The sequence below is a fragment of the Sceloporus undulatus genome, chromosome 1 (assembly GCF_019175285.1).
Source record: "Sceloporus undulatus isolate JIND9_A2432 ecotype Alabama chromosome 1, SceUnd_v1.1, whole genome shotgun sequence".
NCBI classification, from domain to species: domain Eukaryota; kingdom Metazoa; phylum Chordata; class Lepidosauria; order Squamata; family Phrynosomatidae; genus Sceloporus; species Sceloporus undulatus.
This window is the reverse complement of record NC_056522.1, coordinates 57,301,456-57,313,117: the sequence shown is the minus strand read 5'-3', so window position 1 is coordinate 57,313,117 and position 11,662 is coordinate 57,301,456. Positions and strand designations below refer to the sequence as shown.

Genomic DNA, 11,662 nt, shown 5'->3' with positions numbered 1-11,662 from the left:
AAAATGGAGGACATTTTGAAATCTCTTTGAAAGATGTCTAAAAAATGGAGGACATGCCCTGGAAAAGGAGGACCAGAAGTCTGGTCCCCCTGAGTTTAAAAAAACCATAGGCTTAAAAGAGGATATCATCTCGACTCGGGGCTTGTCTCTGCTCAGCCCCCGCGGAGTCACCCTGCGGTCCCCCTCCGTTTAAAAAACAAACGTTTATTTCCTCAGGTTGCCTAGCACCACCGCCCCGCCCCCGCCGTTGCCATGGCAACCCTCCCCGACGCCCGTTCCTCCCTCCCAACGGCTTCCAACGGCTTCTTCCTCTCAGCGTCCCCTCCGGCTCCCTCTTGGGGGCGGTGACGCAATGACGCACCTACGTGGGGATTCCGCCGGATTACCCGGCATGCCCCGGGGCAAGATGGCGGCCTGAGCCGAGCGCGCGCGGGTCTGGGCTGAAGAAGAGGAAGAGGAGGAGGAGCAGCGGCGGCGGCGGCGGGGCAAAGTTTGAGGCGAGCGGGAGCCGCTCTTTCCGGAGGATCTGGGCGCCTGAAAGGCCCTTCGCCTCAGGAACGGCGCAGGCTCAGCCCCGCTTCCGCCTCGCTCCTGGAACTCATCCTTCTTCTCCTCCTTTTTGGCCGTGGCCCCTCAGAGGCAGAGCACCCCGACCCCGAGGAGGTAAGGGCAGCAGCGGCAGCAGGAGCAGCAGCAGGGGGCACCGCCCTCCCCTCAGAGCACGGCCCGCCATTTTGAGCAGGACTAAAGCAGCATGGTTCCAGATTCATATTAAAGGTGGCCCTCCTTGCCTTCCAGGGCGTCTCCATTCCAGCCTTCCGCCCAGGAGGGCTCTGTTTTAAGCAGCGTTGGCGGAGTCTTGAAACAGAGGCTGGATGGCCATCTGTTGGGGTGCTTTGATTGTGAGTTCCTGCATGGAAGAATGGGGTTGGGCTGGATGGCCCTTGCAGTCTCTTCCAACTCTATGAATCTGTATTGACATGAGTGTTTGTAGCTTTTGTTTGGCAATGGCCCTCCATGTTTCTAGGAATGCCCTCCATGTTGCCATGCCCTTCTTTGTGCTTAGGACATCTAGTTGCCCTGGGGCTGGGGAGCCAGCCTTGGTTCCTGAGGTCAAAGGGGCAGATCTGCTGCCTTTCAGTCCTCCTTCTCCTCTCCATCCTTGGCGAGGGACTGTGAGGGAATGGAGTGGAGGTTTCTGTGGGGGTTGGGAGCAATGATCTAGTCCTAGAGATTGAGGGGGGCTGGGTTCCCATCCCATGGCACCTCCAGGGAAGTTGTGTGTCTTGTGTGTCTTCAGGTCAGTTCTGACTACGGCAACCCTAAGGCAAACCTCTCACGGGGGCTTCTTGGCAAGGCATGTTCAGAGGAGGCTTGGCCCTTGCCTTCCCTGAGGCTGAGAGCGTGTGACTTGCTCACCAGAACTCTCTGACTAGGTTGAATATCTCAGCAAACTACAATTCCCAGGATTCCATAGGATGGAGTCATGACAGTTAAAGTGGTGTGAAACTGCTTTATTTCTGCAATTTGGAAAAGCTGTTAGAGGTTTCTCATCCCTAGAGTCACCATAAATTGAAGCTGACTTGATTGCAGTTTTCATCTACCACAGTTTTTTGTGGGTTTTTTGGGCTATGTGGACATATTCTAGAAGAGTTTACAGATTCCTGACGTTTCGCCAGCATCTGTGGCTGGCATCTGCAGATAATTTTTCTGAAGATGCCAGCCACAGGTGCTGGTGAAACGTCAGGAATAAACTCTTCTAGAACATGGCCACAGCCTGAAAAACCCACAAAAAACTATGGATGCCGGCCATGAAAGCCTTCAGCTTCACATTACATCTACCATCCTTGAAAGGGCCTAACTCTTTTACTTGAGAGACCTTGCCTGAGGTTAATTACTCTGCTTCCTGGAAGAGTTAATATAAGTTGGGTCTCCTCCAATCTCCCTAGTCTGACGCTAACCACTGTACTTCTGTTGTCACGGCTGGGTAGTATACATAGACAGTGACCAAAGTCTCAGTTTCTCACCCAGCAGCTTCTTCTAGTACTGTCTGGTCCTCACGTTGCTTATAAGTTTCTTCTTCAGATCTTTTCCTACTTTCAACAGGTCCAAAACACACCGCAGAAATAATCCAGTTTGAGACCACTTCACCTGCCCTGGCTCAATGCTATTTAGCCTTCTCTGTTAAGAGAGCTTTGGTGCCACAATAAATTATAATTCCCTGGATTCCCTAACACTGAACCAGGTCAGTTAAAGCAGTCTCAAACTGGATTATTTCTGCAGTGTGTTTTGGACCATAGGGTGTTGTTTTTTTTTAAACTGGGGAAATAAATTTGTCATTATCAACAGAAGGACTTTGGAATGAATCAGTAACTGAGTAAATAATTTTAAAAGATGGGTTATATGGAGCAATATTATGCAGATTTAGTAATGGCTGAACTTGAAGGAATGAACTGAAATAGCCTCGGTTCTTTTATTTCAGGGAGCAAACAAAAGATACTGGCCCCACATTGGAACAATGCTGTAATCTGATGATGGGAGTGCTTTCTATGTTTAATAGATTGTGGATGTGATATCTAAGTGTTTCTACTACAATTTCACATTTGTGATATTCTGCTTTTACTTGTCAGAAAATAGGTGGACATTTGCATACTGGCTGCATAGCTCTTATTAGATTAGTATTGAAAAAATTATTTTGAGTGGAATATAGAACGTGGGGAAGTTTAGAAAAGTGTGGCTGTTCTAATGCTGGCACAATCTTTGTGCAACTGATTTTTTTTTTAAATAGATGATTTATACAACCACTGGTGTTGTTAACTGCCCTTGAGTAGGCCTCCTAACTCTTACCTAACTTTATTGCTTGAAACCAAATGCACTGTCCCCTCTTGGAAGCAGGAGCCAGAGTAAGATAGTGACCTTGCTGATAAGATATCTCCCAGCCCCTCTATGCTCCACTGCTCTGCTCAGGTGTTACAGGCCCATGCTTATGGCCTCTCTGATTGAGTCCAGCCATCTAGTATGTGGTCTTCTTCTCCTTCTACTGCCCTCTACCTTTCCTAGCATCTGTGTCTTTTCCAGCGATTCATGCCTTCTCATGATTTGGCCAAAGTAGGACAACCTCAGTTTATTCATCCTGGCTTCCAGGGAGAGCTAGGGCGTAATCTATTCTAGAATCCATTTGTCTTCTTGACTGCCAGTGCTATTCTCAGCACTCTTCTCCAGCATCACATCTCAAGTGGGTTGATATTCTTTTTTATTTTTATTTTTTTAAAGTAAAAAAAAAAATGAGTTGATATTCACTGTCCAGCTCTCACATCTGTAGATGGTATGCAGAATACAATGGCTTGAACAATCCTCACTTTGATGTTCAGAGTTATATCTTTACACTTTAGGATTCTGTCCAGGTCCTTCATAGCTGCCCTTTCCATTCCTATTCCTCGTCTAATTTATTGGCTGTACTTTGCGTTTTGATCAATATTTGATCCAAGATAGGAAAACTCCTTGACTATTTCAATTATCTCGTTACTGTATTTAGGATGAATTTTTGGAGACCCTCTTGTAGATCTTCTGTGGTCATTATTTTTGTTTTCTTAATGTTCAGCATTTATCCTACTGTGACAGTTTTCCCCTTAAGCTTTGTTTCAGTGATTGTTCCATGTCTTTGTTGGTTTCTGATAATAATATTGTGTCATCTGCATATCTTGGATTGTTAATGCTCCTTCCTCCCATTTTCGCTCCTCCTGCCTCTGAGTCTAAGCCTGCCCTGTGTACAATGTTTTCTCCATACAGTTTGAATAGATAAGGTGTGCGGGAGGTAAACTAATTTTATTATTTTCTTTTTATTAATAATTTTATAGTCACATTTCCCCCCTAATAAAATTACAGCCAAAGCATACAACCACAAACTTACTCATTCCTCCACTCTTCCCTCCACCATCCCATACCTCCCCTTATCCCCTCCCTCTTCCTCCTTTTAACAATCATTCTACAACTCCTAATGACTTCTTAATAGCACAATACAATACACTTATTGTTTCCTATTTTTCCACCAGTTGTTTTCTTTTTACAACCCAATTTTATTCTGTTCCTCATGGGCTCACAGAAACTTGGGGTTAGTCCTGAATATTTCAATGAGGCCTTTTGTAAGACTGAGTCTAAATCTCCCACCTTCCTTGGTACATTGGGGCGGGGGGGGGGGGGGATGGGCTTCTTGGCTGTTTCTAGGATTTGGGACTCCCTAAGGAAGCTAGTATGGCTCCCTCCTTTTCTGTTCTTCTTGGCTTTTGTGAATCAACTGCAAGGGTTTTTAATGTTGTGCTGCTTTGCTGATTTTTAACTTCCACCTTTTACTGAATTTTTAAATATTTATTTCTATAGATGAATTTTTTAAAAAAATACTTTTATAAGTATTTTGCAAGTCTTTCAATCAGTATTTGTTTTAAATATTTGTAAACTGCTTTGAGGCCTAGTATAGGGAAAAGGGTAGGATATGAATGAAAGAATTCCCATAATTGTTATTATCTTACCTAACTTTATTGTTTGAAACCAGGTGCACTGTCCCCTCTTGGAAGCAGCAGCTAACAAGGCCAATGCGATTTTAGGCTGCATCAATAGAAGTATAGTATTTAGATCAAGGGAAGTAATAGTGCCACTGTATTCTGCTTTGCTCAGGCCCCACCTGGAATATTGTGTCCAGCTCTGGGCATCACAATTTAAAAAGGATGTTGAGAAACTGGAGCGTGTCCAAAGTAGGACAACCAAACTGGTGAATGGTCTGGAAACCATGCCCTGTGAGGAACGCCTGAGGGAACTGGGGATGTTTAGCCTGGAGAAGAGAAGGTTAAGAGGTGATATGATAGCCCTGTTTAAATACCTGAAAGGATTTCATACTGAGGAGGGAACTAGCTTGTTTTCTGCTTCTCCAGAGAACAGGACCCGGAACAAGGGATGCAAGCTACAGGAAAAGAGATTCCACCTCAACATTAGGAGGAACTTCCTGACAGTGAGGGCTGTTCGACAGTGGAACACTCTCCCTTGGAGTGTAGTGGAGTATCCTTCCTTAGAGGTCTTTAAACAGATGCTGGATGGCCATCTGTCAGGGATGCTTTGATTTAGATTTCCTGCATGGCAGAGGGTTGGATTGGATGGCCCTTGCAGTCTCTTCCAACTCTATGAGTCTGTGATTCTATGACATGCACTAGTTTGTCTAATTTGCTCTGGTCTGGTGGTAAAAGTTTAACATAAGCACAAGTTGGTGAGCTGCATATTGGTTTCACACTGGGGCAACAATAGGGAGGGGAAGTGGTTGGATTTGGGAAGAGATGTCATCAATTTACTTTTGAAACAGTGGCTTAGGAATTGATATCAATACCATGTCCACTTTAAAAAATAAAGGAAAAGGATAAACATGTACTTTTCCCAGAGACAAAAGGGAGACCTGGCTCCAACTAGTGAAGCTAAAGGTGAAATCATGGCAACAGTGAAGATGAATTCACAGTATTAGAAGAACTACTAGAGCAGAATCAGAGAGTGAAAATCAGTAGTTGAATTAACTAAATTTGAATACCCATTAATCAGACAGTGATGCCACTGAAGGAGTGGTGAAAAGTTTGATTTTGACAGGCTTTCAGTACGTATGTAAGGTAATGTAGGGATTAATAGTCTATTATGGTAATTATAAATATTGTTCCAGCATGATAATTATTTTAGGTTAACGTATGCAGAGTAAAAGAGTGTAAAATTATGAATGGAGCATAAGTGATACACTGTGAATAAAAAGCCAAATGAAAAAAATAGTATATATGAAAAAAAAACCAACAACTAGAATATTAAATTACTATGATTTGAGAAAGGATTTGAAATCTCCTGAATGCTTAGGCTAGAAGGTGCAAGAAGCAGGCAATGGCAAAAAACTCCATTAAAAAAAACAATCTAAAAGTTATGACAAATGTTGTGGACTTGAAATCTGATTTTATGGCCATAGCATCTGGCTTAATTTTTAGATTTTTCTGTTTTCTTAATCTTCTTCCAGAACCATAGAGTTGGACAAGACCATGAGGACCACCCAGTCCAACCCTCTGCCATGTAGGAAGAAACAATCAAAGCATTCCCTGACAGATGACCAACCAGCCTCTGTTTAAAAAACCTCCAAAATAGAGGCCACCACATTCTTCTCTTGGCTACCCTGCAGCCAGAAGAAGAGTTCTGGACAACTTGAAACCTTGTACTCTCTTTTGTAATATTTTAAATTTATCTTAACAAAGTTATTGCCTAACTGCCTCCTGAGGGATCTTTTCTATCATGGTCCAGGTGCCTATCTTCGTTTTTCATGACTTGAGGTTTGCTTGATGGCAGGTCTTTACTAGAGCATGTGAAAAAGGCTTCTCCAGAGCACTGTCTTTCAGTACCACGTCTATTGCACAAAACTACTCTATTCAAGAATTAGAAATAAGAGCAAAACAGTTGTTAGTGATATGCCTTGGCCTGCGAACAGGCATAGGTTAAAGATGCATCTTTCACAAGCTAAGTGTTTATGGGTCCTGTTTCTGAGATGAATTAGCATTGTGCAGATGCACACACTTAATATAAAGAAATGTGTGCTTTGCTTTAAAAAGTTACATCCTCTCTTACATGGATGTTCAATATGATTTCGCTGTGCAGCATACTTTTAGTACATCTCAGAAGTAGAAAAAGGATAAAAAAATAAATAAATTTATGTACAGCGCTGTGTAAACTTACAGCGCTTTATAAATAAAGGTTAATAATAATAATAAATATATCTGTCAGCCCAGTACCACAGTTTTGCTGTGCTCATTTTAACAGCAGGACAGAGGACAGTTGAAATGATCACCCATATAAAATAATACCATATATTCTTTTTCATCACAAGGTTCCAAAATTCACATATACCAACTTGCCATCATACATCCAGGCATTAATTATAAGTTTAAGTTAACAATATTAGCCCATGGATTCTAAGACCTTCCCAAAATTTGTTACTTCTTAGCTGCACAATTGTAGGCCGACTAGTGAAGCAACAGCTAGTGAAACATAGTGTTAGCAGAGAAGGATGAGGATCTCAAGGACAGTGCAAAAGTGAACAAGTCATTGAATAAGATTTCTGGAAGAACAAAAATAAGGCCTATGCCCCAAAATTACATAGTTGATATCAAAGTGAACTGACCCCTTTTCTGGTTTAAGTGAGGTTACACTGAATATGCACTGCAGTTAGTCAGTACATGAATAGTTACATCAATTTGTAGAAGATGATATTGTACTTGGTGCTGTCATTAGTGTAATTTCTTATGTACGGCCTGTAGCTTCAAGGATCACCTCTTTTTAAGGTTTCTTTTTCGTTTGTGTTTAATAGTGTGCTAGAGACACATACAGTGGCTCAGTTCCACAGCATGGCTTTTAGCTACTGTCATCTCGGATGTTTCCTGCATCTTTCATTTCAGAGTGAATGTTGTAAGCTTGCAATTGTCAAGGTCTGTTACATACTGAAGACTTGTGCACACTGTAATAATATCATTTGTATGCCTCATAATTTGAACACCCTCTAATCTCTAAGCAGTGTTGTTTGCACTCTTCCTGAGACACTCTCACTGAGACTGAAAGACATGGCCCACACAGCGGTAGGGTTTACAAGAGAGATAATTTTGACATGCTAATACTATCTCAACATATAAATATCTGTCTAAGGAAATTTCATAACTATTTGTGGTTAGAAGGTCTAATTTTTGTTCTTGACTCTTGCACAATTTTTTGTTGGAGTTTGCACAGCTCACTACTTTGTATTTCAGTTTCCCATAGTATTTCTGTCTTACATGAAAACGATTATCTGGAGTTACCTATGAATTTCTTATGTTACGAGCAAGAGAAACTACACTTGGTTTTGTGTTGCATCTTGCCTGATAGGAATAACTGTAGCTTGCCATGTAGATAAGAACAATCCCTGACCATAGTCTTAGGATCTAATAGACATGGTACAAAAATAAAAAAAGGAATGGAGGGTATTCACAGTACTCCTGATTTAGGGAATGCATTGCTATGTAAGTCCACTTCTGCCTCATGCAGAATAAGGAAACTTCACAGTGTGCCCACTTTGATCTCTGTATACTCTTAAGAAGCATTATAAAATAGACCTGTGGATCTTGACAGAGGCTTTATTTTGGTGATATCAAACAGAGGTCTCTGCAGCCATCAGAGATGTTGGTGGAGAGTGTATATGTATTTGTGGGATGAAATAGTTTATATCTTGTAATGCAGGACTTATAAGTAAGTGCCAGTTTATACATGCTTGTGCATAACTTGATTTATCACTTGATGCTTTGGAACCAGTTCCTTTGGGCAGCATTTTATTTGAGGAGAAGGTATGTGTCTTGTTCACAGATCAAGTATGCAAGTCACCATGATGCTGTAATTGTAAGTATGTATGAACCAATCTGAAATAAGTCATCCTTCAAAAGGCCCATACAAACAGTCCAAAATAAAGCTGCTTCGGATCACTTTGGAGGTGTGCTGTTTAAATCACACACATATCTTAAGAGGTCAGAAGCTGCGCCAAAGCAGCGCTCCATTCCTTAGGACTGGAGCATGGCTTTGGTGTGGCTTCTGGCCTCTTACAACGCATGCATCATTTAAACAGTATACCTCCAAAGTGACCCGAAGCAGCTTTATTTTGGACTGTCTGTACAGCCCCAAAGTTACTAGTCTCAAGATTCCATTGATATCAGATAACATATAAACTACAGAGCTTGCATATTCATTCAATATGATTGAGAACCAGTCACTACCTATCGCCTGGGATGTTATACATTTCTATCTTGAGTATGTGCAGAGTCAAAGTAGTAAAAATGCAGTATTAACATGAGGCAACAATTCTAAACATTGTTCTTTTTGAGGGGGATAGGGCACATAATGTTGGAATTCTTCAGGCTGAGTAGGGAGGTTCCCCAACTTGAAACCAGAGGAGGAGAGGATCTTTCTATTCAGTTTTTGCTGGAACTGAAAGAGCTATGCCGGTGGTACTTAATCAGAAGCAAACAAGCGTCACATCACATCAGTGTAACTAATTTGTGAAAAAAATATTCTGGAAAAAAAATCAAATTAAAGAGCAGTGTGAGTAAAAGCATTGGAGCAGGGCAACAGATATCTATCCCTGATTTGGAGAAGAGAAGCAACCCAATTAAGATATCATAGAGAGCCATAGACCAAAAATTGTGATGGTGTCCGTCCTTTGCTTTATAATTTTCCTGATACTATGGAGATGCATTATAGACCTTTCTTCTGTCAGGAGATCAAAAATTTTAATGGAGACACAGCATTTCCTTTTAAGACAGGAAGGTGCTTAGCATAGAGATATAAAAAGGAGTACATCTAGGGTCTGTGTTCTCCCTACTGTCAACAGCCTTGATAGTGGAGGAGCTCTTCGACATATTTACCAAATATTGCCTCAGATGACATGAACATGAAAGTACAGAAAGACTTGGTGTCCATACTATCACAGCTCCCTTTCACTGAAAGAGCCAGGCCAGGGCTTAGCAGTGCTTCACTTGGTCTTTTGGCAGGGGACCTGCTGATAAGAAGAGGTGTGGCTAGGCTGGGTCTTCCTACCCAGTACCAGTTGTCCATTTCTTCTCCAAGTCAATGATGATGTCATGTTCCCAGCTGCCTTTCTGAAGTTAGGAATAAGTTCATTAGGGTAGGGGCATGAACATGTGTGCATGGGAGAAGTCAGTTGGGAGAACAGCTGTTGGTGGAGCATAACTCAAAGTGGGAGTTTGCAGCATTGATAGATTGCATGCCACACTATTTGTCTGTTGCACCCCATGTGAAAATATGTCATGGCCACATGTTCTCTTTCTCAGCATAATGGTGCTGACAGTGAGATTGAGATACAGAAATGCCTGCATTGGTTCTGAAGAATACTTAACCTTATTTATTTAAAGAAATGAAGAAAAATTCTGGAATATAGTCCATGCAAGTCTAAGAGAATCAAAACTACATCTAGACACTCAAATCCCAGTTTCCCTTTGTGGAATTTTTTAAAGAGGGTTTTCCAAGGTCCAGAGCCTGTCTTGGTAGTCCCACCTAGTAGATAGAGAGCTTGCTGAAAAAAACTAGAACTGATTCTAGAAACTACAGACCAATAAGTTGTAGTTTCAAAAATGTATGGGAGGTTCCTCCTGAGCAAGCTTCAAGAATGGGTAGAGGAAAATAACATCTTAGCTGAAAAACAGGTGGGTTTGCTTCAGGTTAGAAGCACAATTGATTCCATTAATAGAAAGCAGTTGTGGGAAAAACTGTCTCAAACGAATATAGATAAATAAGCACCTGTTATTTTTGCTGCAGCAATTGCATGCATGCACACTGACATTAGGGTAACAGTAGGTCTGACAGGATATCTCTCAGGTAAAATCAAAGCCCACAGAGGAGCCAAACAGGGCTGTTTGTTTAACATCTATGTGAATAATTTGGTTATTGACCTGAGCACCACTGATTGTTTCTTTCCATCTATCAGCAATAGGAAGATCCAAATGCTGTCATATGCTGATGATACGGCTCTCCTCTCAATAACTCAGATAGGTCCAAGAAGACTGTTGTGAAAATTGGGTAACATTTGTAAGTCAGAGAAGTCCCATTTTAAAAAAGGGGCGTCTCTTATAGACGCCCCTGGGCCTAGTACGAACTCTGTCCGTACAAGATGGCGCCGGCCCTTCTACATGGCCAGCGCCATCTTTGCGTATCGGACGCTGAGCGTCCGTACGCGTCGCGTCTTTAGTGTATGTATGCACTTTATTTTCTGGCGCCTCGCTACGTCACAAATGCGACAGAAAAAGAAGCTCCATTTTGGAGCTTCTTTTTCAGTCCGCGCGGGAGTCGCGCCGTGTGGAGGCTCCAGCTCCCCCGCGGACCTACCGGCGGCGGCGGCAGAGCGCCGCAAAGTGGCGGTATTTACCCCGCCATAGAGTTCATATAATTGTCAGTCTGGAGATCAGCAAAAACACTACTTAGCTTTGATAGGACTAATGAAGGTTCTTTAGTAGCTGCTATGCTAAAGATGTTTAAAGCTAAAGTCTTGCCTCAGTTGCTCTACAGGATGGAGATATGGGGTCAATGTCAAATTATGGAATCAGAAACTATCAAAAACAGATTTTTGAAAGAGTTGCAGGCCCTCTCACTGGGGTTCCATCCTTCCTAGTTAGGTTGGAAGTTGTTCTCCCGTCAGTTAAGGCAAAATTACATAAAACAGTTATTCTTTATGGGAAAATAATAATGAGCCTGATTGAAGGCAATTTGGAAAAGCAGCTTTCCCAAGGTGGATGGACACATTTTTGGTCTTCTCGTACGCTCCTTTATTTTGAAGATATTCAGATTCCAGCAATCAAGATGGACAATTAGCTGATTAGAGAAAAAATATTATAGGGGGAAAAATCCTATAATAATGTGCCCAGTAGCAAACAGCAAGCGTTTTCTCCTTGGTATAGCCAGTTCCAAAGGGAACAATACTTCCAGCAATACTTCTGTAACTTAATCTTTGTCACATTTAGAAAACCCTTTACTGCCTTTCACTTTCAGACAATATCAACTGCCTACCTGGATGGAAGGTATAAAGGGATCCCTCATACACAGTGGCTTTGCATCTGTGGTTCAGAGGAGG

General features: G+C 42.0%; 1 long non-coding RNA gene across 2 annotated transcripts in view; it reads left to right on the top strand.

The window, feature by feature from the left end:
• Positions 1-389: 389 nt before the first annotated feature.
• LOC121930004 overlaps positions 390-11,662 on the top strand; it is a 57,106-nt gene continuing 45,833 nt past the window's right edge. For both annotated transcript variants that reach the window (XR_006103796.1, XR_006103795.1), the window contains exon 1: positions 390-663. This is a non-coding gene — a long non-coding RNA (uncharacterized LOC121930004). The remainder of the gene's footprint in view (positions 664-11,662) is intronic.